The sequence below is a fragment of the Rousettus aegyptiacus genome, unplaced genomic scaffold, assembly GCF_014176215.1.
Source record: "Rousettus aegyptiacus isolate mRouAeg1 unplaced genomic scaffold, mRouAeg1.p scaffold_m13_p_10, whole genome shotgun sequence".
Classification (NCBI taxonomy): Eukaryota; Metazoa; Chordata; class Mammalia; order Chiroptera; family Pteropodidae; genus Rousettus; species Rousettus aegyptiacus.
In genome coordinates, this window is record NW_023416285.1 from 55,923,319 (window position 1) to 55,941,306 (window position 17,988).

At 33.8% G+C, this 17,988-nt stretch overlaps 1 long non-coding RNA gene across 1 annotated transcript in view; it reads right to left on the reverse strand.

Moving 5' to 3' along the window:
- Nucleotides 1-391: 391 nt before the first annotated feature.
- The window catches only part of LOC107516577, a 51,759-nt gene continuing 34,162 nt past the window's right edge, over nucleotides 392-17,988 (reverse strand). Inside the window, exons 2-3 of the long non-coding RNA XR_001598332.2 lie at nucleotides 2,412-2,456; nucleotides 392-511 (exon numbers count right to left, since the gene is read on the reverse strand). This is a non-coding gene — a long non-coding RNA (uncharacterized LOC107516577). The remainder of the gene's footprint in view (nucleotides 512-2,411; nucleotides 2,457-17,988) is intronic.

Below are 17,988 nucleotides of genomic sequence, written 5' to 3' on the forward strand. Positions count from 1 at the left end.
ATAATTTTTAGATGTCTTATTTACATATTTGAATATTATCTCAATATTCTGAAAACAGAAAAAATAGCTCTTATAATTAAAAAAGATTATATATATGTATATGTCTGTGTGTGCATATATGTGTGTGTGTTTGTGTGTGGGAGAGATAGGGAGAGAGAGAGAGAGAGATTAATTTTATATGATTTCATCTAACATAAATTTCCCTAATTTTTAACAAAATGATAGTCTATGTAATGCCAAAATAAGCAATTTAAAGAGATACAACATGGTGCACATAGTTGCCAGTATCCTTTCTAACCAGTGCAGCCCACCGAAAAGATATAGCAATAGACATTGTATCAATTTTTGTGTCTTTTCTATGAAGGGGACACTTACAGCCAAACTCATTCATTAGTGCTTAACACAACTGTTGATCTCTGTCCATGTGGACTCTGGTTCTTCCTTGTTAAGCAGATCACTCACTGCTTTCCCCCAAAATAGATTTCTTTTAAAGATGTGTCCTCTTTAGGTGCTGGGGGAAAAAAAAAGAATAAAAGAAAAAAAAAGATATAACAGACATTACACTACTTCAAGTGAATTAATAAGTAGACTTTGGAAAGATGTCTACAAATGCTAAGTGATTAAAGCAAGTTGCTAAAGTCTATATATTTGTGTGTGTATGCAGTACACATATATGTATACAGTATATATACATTTCAAGTATGCTATGCATAGATACATATCTACATACATACATATACAAATACACACACAGAAATACTAATATATATGTGTGTGGAATTTTGTGTACAGAAATAATTCTATATATTTAAAAATGTTTGGAAAATTTGCACAAATCTCATAAGTTATCTCTGTGTAGGGCCTTTGACACTGAAAATTGACTTGTATGTTCTCTATTATATAAAATTTAATGTTTAATTAAAATTTTCCACTATAGAACTCTGATAAAGTTGATATGAAATTCAAAGAAATGTGTCCAAATGCAAGTGCTTGAAGCATTTTTCAGGCTGGGGGTCATTTTTAAAAAGTTCAGTGGAAAGATTCTGAGTGAACTGCTGAAAAACAGCAGCAGTCTCTGTAAAATTACAGTCTGGAGATTCCAGCTAAGGAGCCTCTACAGAACCCAGCAAATGCTGATGAGAATGTTCTGTTTCAAGTACAGTCAAGTCCAGAGAGTGGAAAGCTAACTTGGGAATAAGGACCATACCATTAGGGGAAGAGTTTCATTATTCCCTGAAATTTTCTCCCTAATAATTTTGGAGAGCTAAGTCAAAAATATAAGCAAGCAGTTAAAATGGAGAAGTGAACACAACCTTTTCACCAAATGTAAAGACAAAGCTTGGAATGAGCTGTCTACATGCAAAAGGAAAAAATTACCCTGATATGAAAAAGCAAGGATTGATTAATATGTTGAAATGCATGCTTTAAAGTTTAAATTGAAACTGTGTTATTCCACTTCAAGTAATCACTTGATTTCCTATTATCTAAGAATAACCAGAGAAAGTAAATGTTCTCTCCAAGTTTTTATCCAGTGGTAGCAAGAAAATTTACCCCAATGAGCAGCTTGAAAACACATGGGAGAAAAAAAAAAGTTGTGTTATGATTATATTTAAATTAAAAAAAAATTGTTCAAAGCACTGGTTACATTTCCTTCTATGTTTTTTAAAAAGTATTTCACCAGACAGAAGCATTACTTGTAACTAAAAGAGACATAAAAATTAGTGAAATATTAGCAGAGCATGTATTCTATATTAAGTGACATATTAGGCAAATGACAGAGTTTGAAGCTCAATGACTGTGTCCAATTCTAAAATAATCATTGTAAAATATGGTAAGGCCTGTTAAAATATATTATACATATTATATATACACAAAAATAATGTGTATATATATCAAATAAGTGATATATCACATATATATCATATATAGCTTATGTTAAAAATCATAAATAAACTAAATAATGGAATTGCTGAATCTAAGTCTTGTCTTGGAAGGTAGAAAGTATCATAGAAGAGCTATTTGAACTGATTATTATCAAATGATTCATTGGCCCCAACTGGTGAATAAAAGCATTTTAGACTGTCAAGATATGCACAAAGATACAAGGAATACCATGATATGTTCTGGAAAGAATATCTATATTAATATAATTAGCTTATAAAGAGGGATTATGATATTGGTCTGCTTGGTTGAGGAAAGAATATGAAGTCGTTCATGTCATCTTGAAGAATGTAGATATAACCAAATGACTAATGTGGAAGTCATAATTGTATGATTAATTTAAGTTTAACTTGGAAACACAAGATTGGATTAAAAGTTCCTTCTCAGTATATTTATTGTATTTTTTATTTACCTTTTCTTCACTTCTCATAGCACATGTAAAGTTATATACTAATTATCAGGATACTTACTTTCTCAGTAGACTGTTGGATTCCTGGTGTCAGAGGCTATCCTCCCTGTAAAAAGAACAGTAGGTTTTGGAGGATGGAGGAAAACAGTAAACTGGAGTTCAAACAAAATTTGAAAATAGAGGCGGGCCTATCCAGGAGAGACAGTGGACATTAGAGATTTTGGGTGGAGTAATGAAGCAATATTTCTCAGAAATAATAAGAAAAAAGAAGCAATATTTGAAGCAATATTTCTCACAAATAATGGGAAAAGCAAATAAATGGATCAAGAAGGGAATTCTGGAATCTACAAACTTTTTAAATGTTATAATTAAAAAAAAATTTAAGGGGTTACACATCTAAGTTATTTGTTATATTTTATAGAATAGTTTCTTCTATTTTGTAGAATGATTATATAATTTGATAATTATCAGTGTGGCAAAGTTGGGTCGAGTAGAAATACTATAAAGCTAAATTTTGCCAGTTTGATAGATATGCTTATGTTTTTTCCAATTGGGCCAGAAGTAATACAGAACAGCTATTGTCTACCTGGATTAAGCATTTGAGTGTGAAGATGAGCTCACTTGTACAGGGTCTTGGTTTTATCTCTCAGTTTAATGTGTGTACCATATATTTACAAACTATAAGCTTCTAGCTAAAAGCTATTGTAAAGTTGGAAACTGGCACACCAGGTGTACCTCAGTAGGTACTGTGTGACCTATTGAGCGATTCACAACATTTTTTTGGTTTGGTATTCACTTCCTGCTTCTGTAGCTGAAGTTAGGAGACATTGGACTGTGTGGGTATGACAAAGATAATAAAAGTGGAGAACAAAATTATTTTTGGATTGGTTGCTACACTTATCTTCTCCAAAGACGAGGGATGAAATTCACTGAACTGAGAGAGGATTCTTTGCAGCCGTCTACAGTGCTTGCTAGGTGGAGAGGAGGCTGGCTATTTCAACACAAGTGAATCCAGCTGCCTAAGGAGTTTGTTGATAGAACAAGTTTAGCATGCTCAAAGGTAGTAGATAATCTAGTTGGTTGCTACATATCGCTATCATGTTTTAAAAATGTTAAACACTGCTATTACTTCTCTTTCCAGCTCTTATTTGCCCCCTTAGTTTTTGCATGTAGTATTGCCACGTATAATGCACAGATAGGTGTCTATTTTTTAACATGTATTTTTTAAATGAGCTTGTTAATATGACCTTACAATTATGTACGATTAAAAGAGGCTATGATGTTTCTCCACTTCCAAATAAAAATCATATTACTCTCCAGAAAAATTCAATCCTCTTTCTTTTTTTATAAATGCTTTAACCTCATTCTAAAATTATTTATTCTATCTTTACTCACAGCATAAAGAAAATTGACTATTGTATTCTACAGAGTAAAGATGCTATTAAAATAAAATAGATAAAATAACAGCATTTTTACTTTTATCATCAAGCACTTGGATCAAAAATTTTAAATGATTATTTACTGTTCCATGAAAACTGCATGTTGTATCCTAATCAGAAATTTAGAATGTTTTCTTGAATAGCTATAGAATTTCTCTCACATTCAAATTAAAGACTTACATTTACTTATTTTCAGTTATCTGAGCAAAATTTCCACAATTCCTAGCAAATTTAGGGGAAAATTTTTTTTAAATAATAAAGTTTTGTCTGATGGTTAGCCCAAAATTGGATTAAAACTCAAGATTAGATATGAATGGGGGGGAAATTTCATATCAGCAGCTGGAGCAGATCCTATGTTGTATTGAAATTTTAATTTCCAGAGGTGAAAATACAAGCTGTAATAAGCCTTTAAATAGGAGGAAGAAAAAAATACCCGTACAAAATAGGTTTTTTTTATTTACTCAGAAATTTTAAAAAATAATAAATCTTAAGATAAAGCAAATGTAAAAAATCACTTGACTTTTCTAGTTTTCTGCATTGCTTAGTCAACAACTCTAGAAATTATGATTTAGCTCTCATTGTTATTCTATTCAGAAACAGTAATGGATTACTAAGTATTTGTTTATATGCTCTACATTTTCCACTTTTTCATTTAATTTAGTCAAGAGAAAATAAATATTAAGGGCAAATTGTGATAGGTCTTTTGACATATTTATACTTTTTACACATTTTGTGAAACTGTGGCAGTCACTCATGTTAGAGCACAGAATGGAGATGACTCAAAGCCATCTTTTCCGTTTCTCTTGCCTGCTTCTGTAAGTCTTTTCTAGATGTCAAGATTATAGTGTGCGTGTGTGGGGGGGGGGGGGTGGTGATTAAAAACAGACATAACATTTTCTCTTGTACTGTTGACATTTTAAAAAACATATTCAAAAGCATCCTTAGTCAGAAAGATCTATCCTAAAATTAAAGCACATAATGCCACTTTCTAAGTGACTATACAAAGAATATAGGGTCTTGTTTTCTTTATATGTAAAATATCATTAAATGTTGTGTATAAATTATTGCATTCTTAACTTTTATACTTTCCATAAAGCCATCTTCTCAGAAAAGATGTTGTTCCACAGTGAGATGCATGGATAAGTGTTTTTTGTTTTTTTTTTTAAGAACTATTTTGATATTACTAGTATTAAGTATGATTTCCATTAATTCATATTGAGTACATCTTATCTACAAGGCATTATGCTATTTGGGGATAGTTACCACCTAACACAAAATTGCCACCCTCAAAAAGCTCATTATTAATATTGAAGAGAGATAAGAATAAAAATTATTTTATTAAAATGAGATGAGCATTAATAGATTAGTTGATGTTTTCAAAGAGGAAGATGAAAATTTGAAAGATTACTGCACTTCTATATCTACTGAGCTGTTATTATTTTAGTGAATGTAGAAGGTAACATTCTAAGAATGACCCCTAAGTTTTCCAGCCCTATAGGCATACCCTTTCTCTCAGTTATTCAATCAAATGCTAATCTAGTTACTGCTTGAAGGAATTTTGTAGATATAATTAATGTCCTCAAACAGCTGACCTTAAAGTAGGGAAATTATCTGGGTGGACCCGACCTAATTACATGAGCTCTTTAAGGCCAGAGAGTTTTCTCCAGATGGTCACAGAAGAGGATGTCAAAGAATTGTATTCTGTCCAGAATGAGAGAATACAAACATTCATATTATGAACCACCTATGGGGATTACATGACAAGGAATTGAAAGGGGTATCTAGAAGCTGAGAGTGGCTTACAACTAGTAGGAAAAGAGAAACTGCAGTCTTAAAACCACCAGGAAATTAATTCTGCCAACAACCAATAAGGTTTGAAGAGAACCACAAGCTGCAGATGATAACTACAACCTCAGCCTTGATTTTAGCTTAATGACATTGCTGGAGGAGGTTATCAAGAGAACATGACCTCAGGTTATTTGACCTGCAAGCTAAACCTGGGCTTCTTACACCCTCCAGGGTTCTTGGAATGTATGATTTGCCCACCAATCCCACAGTAGGAGCCATTTTCAAGGATATAGCCTTGAAAGAAAAATGTACCACAGAGAACATCTGGACTAAATCTGTGTATAAACCCAGTTAAAACTTCTATATAAACTTTTAAGATTCTGGCAGGCAGGGGTGGAGATCTACTTGTTTACAGCAGCACAAGACAAGCCTCCTATATAAATTCTCTTGCTTATTATATGCCACCTACCAATCTGGAGTGATCTGACACCTACTTTGGTCTTTCCTTGTCCTCCACGTACAGGGGCCAGTTTCAGATTTCACCTTAAAAACTCTCAAGGTTTCAGACCAACAGCCATGTAAACAGAAAATCTATTCTCACTGTCCCTAGATTGGGTGACCCACAGAAATTGTGAGGTAAATTTGCCCTGCTTTAAGGTCATGACATGGACTCAATTTCTTGTCTTCCTACCACATATTTCTATCATAAATTTTCTAAATCTTTTGGAACAGAAAAATTACATGACTCAATTGATCAAGAAATGAATTAGTCAGCACCTTAGGCAGTAAAGTCTCAGTGGAAAAGTTATAAATTTTTGTGTTAGGAAGATTAAAATTACAAAAATTTATATGAGCTCAAGTTTTCTTATGTTAAAAAACTGCTAAAACTAGTTCTCAGGATTTTTTAGGTAAGTTAAATAACACCTAAAACTTTACCTGTTGATGAACATGAGAATCCTCAACTGATGAAATGAAAACACACTTGGCTAAATCATGGTATAAATTACCAAAACCTGTGGATCTCTCATCTTAAATTTGGCATCTATTCATTCCTTCCCATTCTTTTCACCACCCTAATAGATAACTTATCAATTCATACCTGGACTGCTACAGCTTCATATCTCATCTCTATTTCAGTCCACATTAAATATATTCGATCCTATAAAAAGCTATTAACTTGGATTCTAAACGTCCATGAACTCCTTTAATATAGTAGGAAATTTGTTGTACAAATGCATAGTTATTTTTTTTTATTTTTATGTTTATTAAGTTTATTAGGGTAACATTGGTTAATATAATTATATAATGTTCAGGTGTACATTATAATTTAACATCTGTATATTCCATTGTGTGTTTAGCACCCAAAGTCCAGTTTCCTTCAGCTACCATATATTTGATCCCCTTTACCCACTTCACCCTTCCTCTACCCCCTCATACTTGACTCCTTTTATCCCATCCACCACCCCTCTCCTCATGCCCATCTCTACCCTCTGGTAACCACTAGTCTATAATTCATGTCCATGAGACTCTGTTTGTTTTTCTTGTTATTTTGTTGCCTTTAGGTTTATATCCCACATATAAGTGATATCTTGTGATTTTCAACTTTTTCTATCTGGCTTATTTTTCTTAGCATGATTATCTTGAGTTCCATCCACATAATTGCAAATAGCTGTATTTCATCTCTTCTTATGGTTGAGTAATATTCCATTGTATATATGTGCCACAGCTTTTTTAGTCAATCATCTATCATAGGACACTTCAGTTGCTTCCATGTCCTAGCTACTGTAAATAATGGTGCTATGAACATTGGTGTGCAAATATCTTCATGGGTATGATTTTTTAAGTCTTTACGGTAAATACCCAATAGAAGGATTGCTGGACTATATGGTAAATCAATTCTTAGTTTTTTGAGGAACCTCCATACTGTTTTCCATGGTGGCTGTACTAATTCCCAGTCCCATCAGCAGAGTATGGGGGGTCCTTTTTCTTTGCATCCTCTCCAACATTTTTTATTACTTGTCCTGTTGATTATAGACATGCTAACATGTATGAGATGGTATCTCATTGTGGTTTTGATTTACATTTCTTTAATAGCTAGCAACGTTGAGCATCTTTTCCTAAGTTTGTTGGCCATTTGAATGTCCTCTGGGAAGAAGTGTCTGTTCAGATCCTCTGGTCGTTTTTTGATAGGATCGTTTTTTTTTTTTTTTTTTTTTTTTTTTATTGTTATTGAATTGTATGAGGTCTTTTTATATTTTGGATAGTGGGCCCTTATCGGGGGTGTTGTTTGCAAATATATTTTCTCATTCGGATGGTTGTTTCCTTACCTTGTTGACTGTTTCTTTTGTTGAGCAAAAGCTTTTTTAGTTTGATGTAGTCGCATTCATTTGTTTTTGCTTTTACTTCCCTTGCCTTTGAGGTCAAATTCATAAAATCCTCTTTAAGTCCAAGGATCTTAAGTTTTGTTCCTGTTTATTTTTCTATGGATTTTATTGTTTCAGGTCTTATATTTAGGTCCTTAATCTATTTTGAGTTAATTTTGGTGTGTAGTGCTAGACAACAGCATAGTTTCATTCTTTTGCAGGTGGCTTTCCAGTTTTCCCAGCACCATTTATTGAAGAGGCTTTACTTTCTCCACTGTATAATTTTTGCTTTTTGTCAAAAATTATTTACCCATATAAATATGGGTTTACTTCTTGACTCTCGATTCTGTTCCACAGGTCTGTGCACTGTTTTGATTACTGTCACTTTGTAATACAATTCGAAGTCAGGCAGAGTGATGCCTCTAGCCTAGTTCTTTTTTCTCAGGCTGGCTTTGGCAATTCGGGGTCTTTTGTGCTTCCATACGAATCTGATGATTCTTTGTTCCATTTTCTTTAAACAATGTTGATGGGTTTTGATGGGGATTGAATTAAATCTGGATAATGCTTTAGATAATATGGTCATTTTAACTATGTTGATCCCTCCAATCCAAGTATATGAAATATCCTTCCATTTCTTTGTATCTGCTTTGATTTCTTTTAATACAGTCTTAGAGTGTTAATTATATAGGTCTTTCACATGTTCCATTAAATTTATTCCTAGGTATTTATTCTTTTTGTTGAAATTGCTAAAGGAATTATTTTTTCCACCTCTTTATCTGACACTTTGTTGTTAGAGTATAGAAACAGTATGGATTTTTGTATGTTGATTTTGTAACCAGAAACTTTACTGTATTTGCTTATTCTTTCTAGTAGTGTTCTTGTGAAGTCTTTAGGGTTTTCTATATAGAGAATCATGTCATCCATAAACAGTGACAGTTTGAATTCTTCATTTCCTATTTGGATGCCTTTTATATCTGATTGCACTCACTAGGACCTCCAATGTTATAATCAATAACAGTGGCAATAGTGGACAGCCTTGTCTTGATCCTGATCTTAGAGGAAAGGTTTTTAGTTTTTTACCATTAAGTATAACTTTGGCTGAGGGCTTGTCATAGATGGCCTTTATTAATTTAAGGTACTTTCCTTCTATACTGATTTCATGAACTGTTTTGATCATAAATAGATGCTGTATCTTGTAGAAAGCTTTTTCTGCATCTATTGATATGATCATGTGATTCTTATTTTTTAATTCGTTTATGTGGTGTGTCACATTAATCCATTTGCATATGTTGAACCATCACTGTGTCCCTGGGATGAAGCTCAGTTGATCATGGTGTATACTCTTTTTTAATATGTTGCTGTATTCTGTTTGCTAGTATCTTATTTAGGATTTTTGCATCTGTGTTTGTGAGAGATATTGGTCTGTAGTTTTGTTTTTTTGTGTTCTCTTTATCAGGTTTCAGTATCAGGATAATATTAGCCTCATAAAATGAGTTAGGAAGTATTGCCTTCTCTTCAGTTTTTTGGAAGAGTTTGAGGAGAATAGGTATTAAATCTTCTTTGAATGTTTGGTAGAATTCACTGGTGAAGTCATCTGGTTCTGGACTTTTACTTTTTTGTAGGTTTTTGATGATTATTTCAATTTCTATACTGCTGATTGGTCTATTTAGATTTTTCAGTTCTTCTTGTTTCAGTCTAGGAAGATTATATTTTTCCAATTACTGGTCCATTTCTTTTAGGCTATCGTATTTGGTGTTATATACTTTTCATAGTATTCTTGTATGATCCTTTGTATTTCTGTGATATTAGTTGTAATGTCCCCCCTTTCATTCCTGATTTTATTTGTGTTTTTTCTCTTTTTTCTTTAGTGAACCTAGCCAGGGGTTTGTCAATTTTATTAACTTTCTAAAATAACCAGCTCTTTGTTGCATTTATTTTTCTATTGTTTTTTGTTGTTGTTGTTTTCAATTTCACTTATTTTTGCTCTAATTTTGATGATTTCTTTCCTTCTGCTGACTTTAGTCTTCATTTGTTCTTCCCTTTCTAGTTTTTTTAAGATGAAACTTTAGGTTGCTTATTTGGATTTGTTCTTGTTTTTGGAGAGGCATGTAATGATATGAACTTTCTTCTTATGACCACTTTTGCCATGTTTTAAAAGTTTTGATATGTTGTACTATCATTATCATTCATTTCTATGTATCTCTTGATCTCTCTTTTTATTTCTTCTCTTACCTAATTATTTTTCAGTAGCATATTATTTAATCTCCATGTATTTGTGGTCTTCTTGATTTCTTTTTGCAATTGATCTCTAGTTTCAAAGCATTATGATCAGAGAATATGGTTGGTATAATTTCAAACTTCTTATATTTGTTAAGGCTATTTCTGTGTCCCATGTGGTCGATTCTTGAGAATGTTCCACGTGCGCTAGAGAAGAATGCATAAGCAGCTGTTTTGGGATAGAAGGCTCTGGAAACGTCAATTATATCTAATTATATCTAATGTGTCTAATGTGTCATTTAAGGATGTTATTTCCTTATTGATTTTCTGTTTGGATGATCTGTCCATATCCAACAGTGGGTATTTAGATCCCCTACAATGACAGTGTTTTGGTTTATTTCTCCCTTTAAGTCTGTTAGTAATTGCTTTATATATTTTGGGGCTTCCCGATTGGGAGCATAGATATTAATAAATGTTATGTCCTCTTGGTATGTGATTCCCTTTATCATTATGAAGTATCCCTCAGTATCTTTCTTTATCTTTTTTATTTTGAAGTCTATTTTATCTGATATTAGTACTGCTACTCCTGCTTTTCTCTGAATGCCATTTGCTTGAAATATCATTTTCCACCCTTTCACTTTGAGTCTATATTTATTTGTGGAACTGAGATGTGTCTCCTGGAGGCAGCATATGGTTGGTTTTTGTTTATTGATCCATTCTGCAACTCTGTGCCTTTTTATTTATATTAGTGAGTTCAGTCCATGTACATTTGGAGTTATTATTGAAATATGAGTAATTATCTTCTTATAGACATTTTATCTTTTGCTTTCCGGTAGCTTGGTGTTTCCATTGCTTCCTTGTCCTTTTGGTTCTGTTTTCTTTATTTTGGTTGGCTTTTGTGAGTTTTGCCTCTGGTTCTTATTTTATGTTATATACTTCAGTTCTGAATCTTTGGTGTATGGTTACCATTATGAATATGTAAAGGATAGTTTTACACACACACACACACACACACACACACACACAGTGGCCCATTTTCTTCTGCGCGTGCCTATTCTCCATTCCCTTTTGCGAATTCGGATCTTTGAATCCTCCTCTTTTCAGTCATTGTTATCTTAATTCGTTCCTGTGTATGCTAAATTCATTACTATCTCGTTATAGCAATTCTCTTATTATTTAAGGTTATAATGCTCTGTTCTTAATGAGGTTTTCACTCTTCTGCTTCTATTTGCCTGATAATCACATTTCTCCTAATTATATATTTTGTTGTTGTTGTCGTTGTTTTGTTTTAGGTGAGCTGACTCATTTCAGTATTTCCTGTAGTGCAGTTCTTGGATTGAAGAATTCTCTCAATTTTTGTATGTCTGAAAATGTCTTAATTTCTCCATATCTAAAGGAGAGCTTAGCTGGATACATTATTCTAGGCTGGTAGTCCCTTTCACTTAATAGTTTAAATATTTGATTCTATTCCTTTCTGGCTTATAAAGTTTGTGCTGAGAAGTCCGATGATAATCTAATACGTTTACCTTTATATGTTACCATTGTCTTCTCCCTGGCTGCTTTGAGAATTCTTTGTTATTGATTTTTGATAACTTTAATACAATGTGTCTTGGTGAAGGCCTTTTTTGGGTTGAGATAATTGTGTGTTCTGTTGATTTCTTGAATTCCAAGCTCCAGCTCATTCCTTAGATTTGGGAAATTCTCGTCCACTATTTGTCTGAAAATGATTTCTAGCCTCTGCTCCTTTTCTTCACCTTCAATAATGCCTTTTATTCTTACATTTCCTCTCTTGATTGTATCAGCTAGTTCTTGTTTTTCTCTTTCATTATTTTTTCATTCTTCGGTTCCTTCTTCTTCCTTCTGATTTATTTCTAGATTTCTGTCTTCGATATCACTGATCCTTTTCTTCATTTGGTCACCTCTATTTCTCAAGCTTGCTATTTCATTTTTCAACTTTTTCAGTGTGTTCTTCATCTCCGGAAATTCTATTTGGCTCTTTCTGAGTGTTTCAATCTCCTTGCTCTGCTTATCTAGTTGTTTTTTTAGTTCCTGAAATTGTTTTTGATCTCACTGAGTTTTTTCAGAAGTACCATCCTAAATTCTCTGTCGTTTAAGTCACATATTTCCATGTCTGTAAGCTTATTTTTTAAAGATTTTTCTCTTTCTTTGTGAGATGCTTTGTCACCTTGGTTGTTTATGGTGTTTAGTGGACTATTTCTCTGCCTGGGCATTAATAGAAGTGTATTATGCTGTTTTCCAGAAAGAAAGTTTATTATATAAAGGCCTGTCTGTAGTCTGTTGCAAAGAAGGCACTTTTCTTTTGGTTTCCAGTAGGTGGTGCCTGAGTCTCTTGGATCCCTGCTTTATATAATGCCTCAAAGTATCCATGCCAAGCTGTCATCACAAAGGAGTTGATCAAAATCATCTCTGGTGCTACATCTCTGGATTAATGAAAATCAAGTTTTGTCCTCAGACATGAGGTAAAGAAGGAAAATCCAGCCACCTGATTTTGTTTTTAGTTTATTGGTGTCCTGGTCAGAAGAAATTATTGGTCCATTGTTTAAATTACTAAAGACAACAAGATATTTGTAAATTACTTTATAATGAATAACTTTAAATAAGAAAAAAAATGTAGAGATCCCACGTTCAGATGTGCTGCTGTGCAGTTTGGGTGTTTTTTGTTGAGTTTTAGATGTTCAGCTTATTGTTGTTTCAAGGGGAGAGATCTGGGGACGTCTCTCAGTCCACCATGTTTTCCATTGAAATGCAGTTCATAGCACTGGTTGGCCACTGAGAACTGAAATGTAGCTTACAGTGCTGGCCCCTTTTGCTGTGATTGGAAAGGCCACTCACAATGATGGCTGCCCAATTGTGAACACTTGGTTCTGAATCACTCAGGGCTAAACTGGGCAGCAAGCCAATTACAGTGCTCCAGGCAGTCTGAGAGATAGTGGCAGTTAGATCAATACAGCCTCAGTCTTGCTTCAAAGTTGGTAACTGTTGCGAGTTCCTGCATAAGACCCAGGTCACAGCAAGAGCAGCTGCTGTCTGAGACTGGCCCACAATGCCCAATATCTGCCCAAGTTCGTGATGGCAGCAGTGATCTGTCTGACCTTATCTCTGTAATGGGGCTCACGGTCTTGACCACTGTTGCTGAGATTAGAAACACTGCTCACAACAATGGCTGCCCCGCTGTGAATACTTCACTCTGAATCACTCAGCTCAGGGCTTGGCAGCCAACCGTAGGCAACTGTCGCTGGCAGTCTGCAGGTTAGGTGGGGCAGGCTGATCCACCTCAGACCAGCATCTCCTAATGGCTCCGTGGGAGGGGTCTGCACAATCAAGCTTGTACGACCTGTATGGAGGCCAGACTAAGGCACAATGGTGGCTGCCTTTCTAGCCCTCTTTCTGACTCCGGGTAATGGAGACTTTTTCAAAATGGATCCTAGGCTGATGTCCTGGGTGAGTGTTTGCAGGTCAGAAAATCTTTGTGCAGATCCTTCAAAGTGATGTCTAGGGGCTTAGTCACCTTCTATCTCACCCGGGCAGCCAGAATCCCCTCTAGTTTCTACAGTCAGAGTTATTAGAATCTTCTCTTCCCTGGGCTGAGACCCTGGGCTGGGGAGCCCTCAGATGAGGCCAGGAACCTTCTCTCCATCATTGGAGCCTCTGCATCCTTGCTCTCCCGCCCAGTAATCCTCCACCATCCATGGATGCAGGTCCAGCCAGATTCAGAACTTTGCCCCTCCTACTGGCTTTAATGTGGCTCCTTTATATTATCAGATGTAGGTGTTATGATCAATTGGGCTTCAGGTGATTCTCCAAGTTGATGCTTTTATAATTTGGTTGTAATTTCAATGTGGTCCTGGGAGGTGACGAACCCTGCTTTTATCTAGTCTGCCATCTTCTCCCCTAGTCCGCATATAGTTATTTTTGAAAAGAGATATTCCTTAGCCTTCAATACAAATCTCAAAATTTCAAATGAATCCTTGACCTAATAATTAATTTCTAAAATGCTATTCATCATTCCATTTTTCTGATGTAATAATGGGTGGTTCATCATTGCAAACAGGTTAAGGTTTTGATTTGGTCTTCTTTGTAGCTCTTTTAGAACTTATCGTGATTTATATCATCTCAGGTCTCCTTTCCCTTCAGCTGGAACCAGGCATGAGTTCAGACTTAGTGCTAATCACAGTGTTGTGTGGATACTATAATCTGTAAAATTTATTTAACCTGCTTTTAAATCCTTCATGTAGAATGGTTTGACTGAGTTCAACTTTATTTATTTATTTTTCATTTGTGAAGATCTTCTCTGAGCCAACATGTCCATAACCAATGGGAATAGCTATTCTGCTTGCTTTCCAAATTAGAAGGTTGAGAATTCTAAAAGATAACTTGCACTATTACTACACGGAGTGTTCTCATTTTAGTTATCACCACATTTGAAAGATATTGTTTGATTCTCCATAATCCCTTGGCATTTTCCACTTCTAGTTATTAGTTTTGGAGTATATTCAAGATTATAGCCAGCTTTGTTCAAGTTTGGAGGAGATCTTGCAAACCCAATAGAGGATAGCTGTTTTACTTTAATAAAATCTTTCTCACAAATTACACTATCCTTACCAATCATTTCTTTAAGACTTTTTCACACAAATGTGTAAAATCTGTACCTCCAAAGAAGTAAGTATAAGAGCCATTTGAAATAACTTTGTAATTTATTTTGTAAAATAAAAACTCACATCCATACCAGCATCAAGAACACATTTATTATTAAATAATTATTAGTAAATAAACACTACTTTGAAAGTAAGAGTCTAGAAATAAATTGCGATATAATTTTTGCTTTTAGATTAAATATAGTTTCTAAATAAATATTAGTATATTGTACTTGTAATTCAGCAATAATTAAGAATTTTGAACTGTTAAAATAAAAAGATCATTTGTGTCAGTATATTGAAAAACTTGCATTGACTAGGCAGAATTTGAATTAAAAATAAAAATTAACTATCACTTTTTATGGTCTTTTGAGCTCTTTAACTCATATTATCTTCTTTAATGTTTTAATGGCACTATGAGGAAACTATTTTAGATGATCTCAAAAAATGGAAACATGTTCAAGGAACATAAACCATATATCCAAAGTAAGAGATGCAGATGGCCAACAAACATATGAAAAGATCCTCAACATTACTAATCATCAGGTAAATGCAGATCAAAACCACAATGAAATACCACCTTACAAGAGTCAGAATGACCATTACCAAAAAGTCAACAAATAACAACTGTTGGCAAGGATAAGGAGAAAAGAGAGCCATTATGCACTATTGGTGGACTACAAATTGATACCACCTCTATGGAAAACAGTATGGAGAGTCCTCAAGAAACTCAAAATGGATCTACCATATGACCTAGCAATTCCACTTCTGGCGAAGGGGAATATTGTCAATTACATTATGATGAGTTTACACAGTGAGCAATGATGACTGGACTTAGTGAGGTCATCACATTGCAAAGTACATAAATGTTGAGTCAGTGCACTGTACACCTACAACTAATATAACATTGTAAACCGATATATTTAAATTACAAATAAAAAAGAAAAAAGTAACATATACTATAGTAATTTCTAGAGTTCAAGCATGAACTTAGCTATGTCACTTGAAGTCTTTTTATTAACTTGTACCGAACATTAGATTCCTCTCTAGTTGAAGAATCTCTCTTTTTTCCAGAATTTATGGCTTTATTAACAAAAAAAATGTGCGCACAGCTTCCTATTCATTTTCTTCACTGCATGTGCTTTATTTCCTAGTTATTCCTATGGGAGTGGTGGGCATCAAGATCTGGCCCTTGAATCTTCTGCGCACCCTATTGTCAATGACTCTGGGTTTCCGCCAGTTACACTTGATTTTGACATATCGATCTGACTGGTGCCGGATGAACTTCTTGGTCCTCTTTTTTTACTATCTTGGGTTTCAAGAGGGGTCTGAGGGCAGCCATGATGTCAAATAGGAGATGGCTGCCAAGAATCACTTTTATTTCTATTTCATTACATTGGATTAATTATTGCCTGAGATGTACTATGTCGGCATAACCTTAAAGAACATGTGTATACACAAACTATACACAAAATATATGTAGAGTTAATTAATTAGCTCTATTAAATAAGAAAACTTTTCTAATATCTCCCTAAAGACCAAAGTAATTTATGGAATTTCAGTTCATCCCTGTCATTTGTAAAGCATAAACATATGTGTATACACATTAAAAAAAAATTTCAAAGTTTTAAAAGGAGACTTTCTTGATCTTAGGATACATGCCATTAGAACCCTAAGAATAATAGTGCTTGATTGGTTCTGTATAACCATATGGCTTACTTGCTTCTCATTCTATGTTTTCAATTTTGCGTATGACCTTCTATTGACATGAGTATTTGAAGGGTAATTCAATCAGTGTTTAAATTATACCAACTTTAGACTCATTTTCCTTTTTCAAATTTCAACTAGATACTCTTTTTCTGGCCTCCATTTCTGGTGACACTCCATTTTTGCCAATGTTTGGAGTTACCTTAGCTAAAACCTGAATGATACTTGTGCATTTTAACAACTTTTGCTTTATAGTTGATTAATCTCATGTGTGCATCTTCTTCTTGTCATAAGAGAGTTTGGGGTACAGTAAATGTTGAGAAAACTAATTGTTACCTCCCCAAATTATAGGGCTTTCATCTTATAAAATATCACCTTGCTGAATGCGTAAGAAACTTATGAACAAAAATTAGTGGTTTCTGACATGGTTTTCAAAGTTTACTCTTCCCTGAAAATATATTTAAAAACAAACAAACAAAAAAATCTGTCAAAGCTTGCAGAAAAATCAGCTATCTAAAACACCGCTATATTTCCAGTGAATGTCTCCTGTTGAAAATGTTTCCTTGAAGTCATTGTTTAGAGAATCAATGTTAATTAAAAGTATTTCATCTGTTTATTTACCAAAAGAAATAATATATATACAACCATTATTATTAAATTGTTAAGCTAAAAGAGACAATATAGTGTCACTATTATTAAACATGAAGTGAGAGAGATAAAGAATTAGAGACTTGGCATTAAATATGAAGATATTCTTCCTATTAAGTCCATCTTTCTAAGAATATTGTCTCTTATTTTAAAAAAAGTGTTTTGATGTTTTAACGATGTCATTTAGTTGTGAGTGGGAAAATGCAGTGAAAGAGAACACTGTATAAAATACCTAGATACAAACAAATTATAGTAGTCCTTGCTCAGTATTTCCTAACATCTTGAAATTTTTATCTAGAATAAAAGAGAAAAAAATATATTTCATTTCCCAAAGGAGGCAGAGACCACTTAATATCACCTCAATATAATTAACGCTAAATGATGAGTGCCCTGCTAACAGACTAGAAGATATACATACAACACTAAAAATAGGTTAGTTTCTTATCATAGACTTAGACACATAAGGAGAAAGATTGGGCTATGTGCCCATCTATCAGATTGATATCCGTTTTAAAATATGTTTGCATATAGCTTCAAGTAGCTTTCAACAAAGTTTTAGATAGAATTAGCACCAAAAACCTTGATTTATAAGAGAAAATGTCCTACCAATCTTAATTCTAGGTTGGAAGCAGGAACGTTGCAGAAAATTTTAAGGGCAAGATTCTCAAACATGACTTGGAATGAGATTCACTATGCACCTTGGTAATAAGGAAGATAACAAATCAGCTGGGATTTCCAGCACTCCTTTCATATTCTTTCATTCATGGTCTTCTTTTTGCTTTTGTAGAGATGGGTTTTGCAAATGACATTTTTTGTAGTAT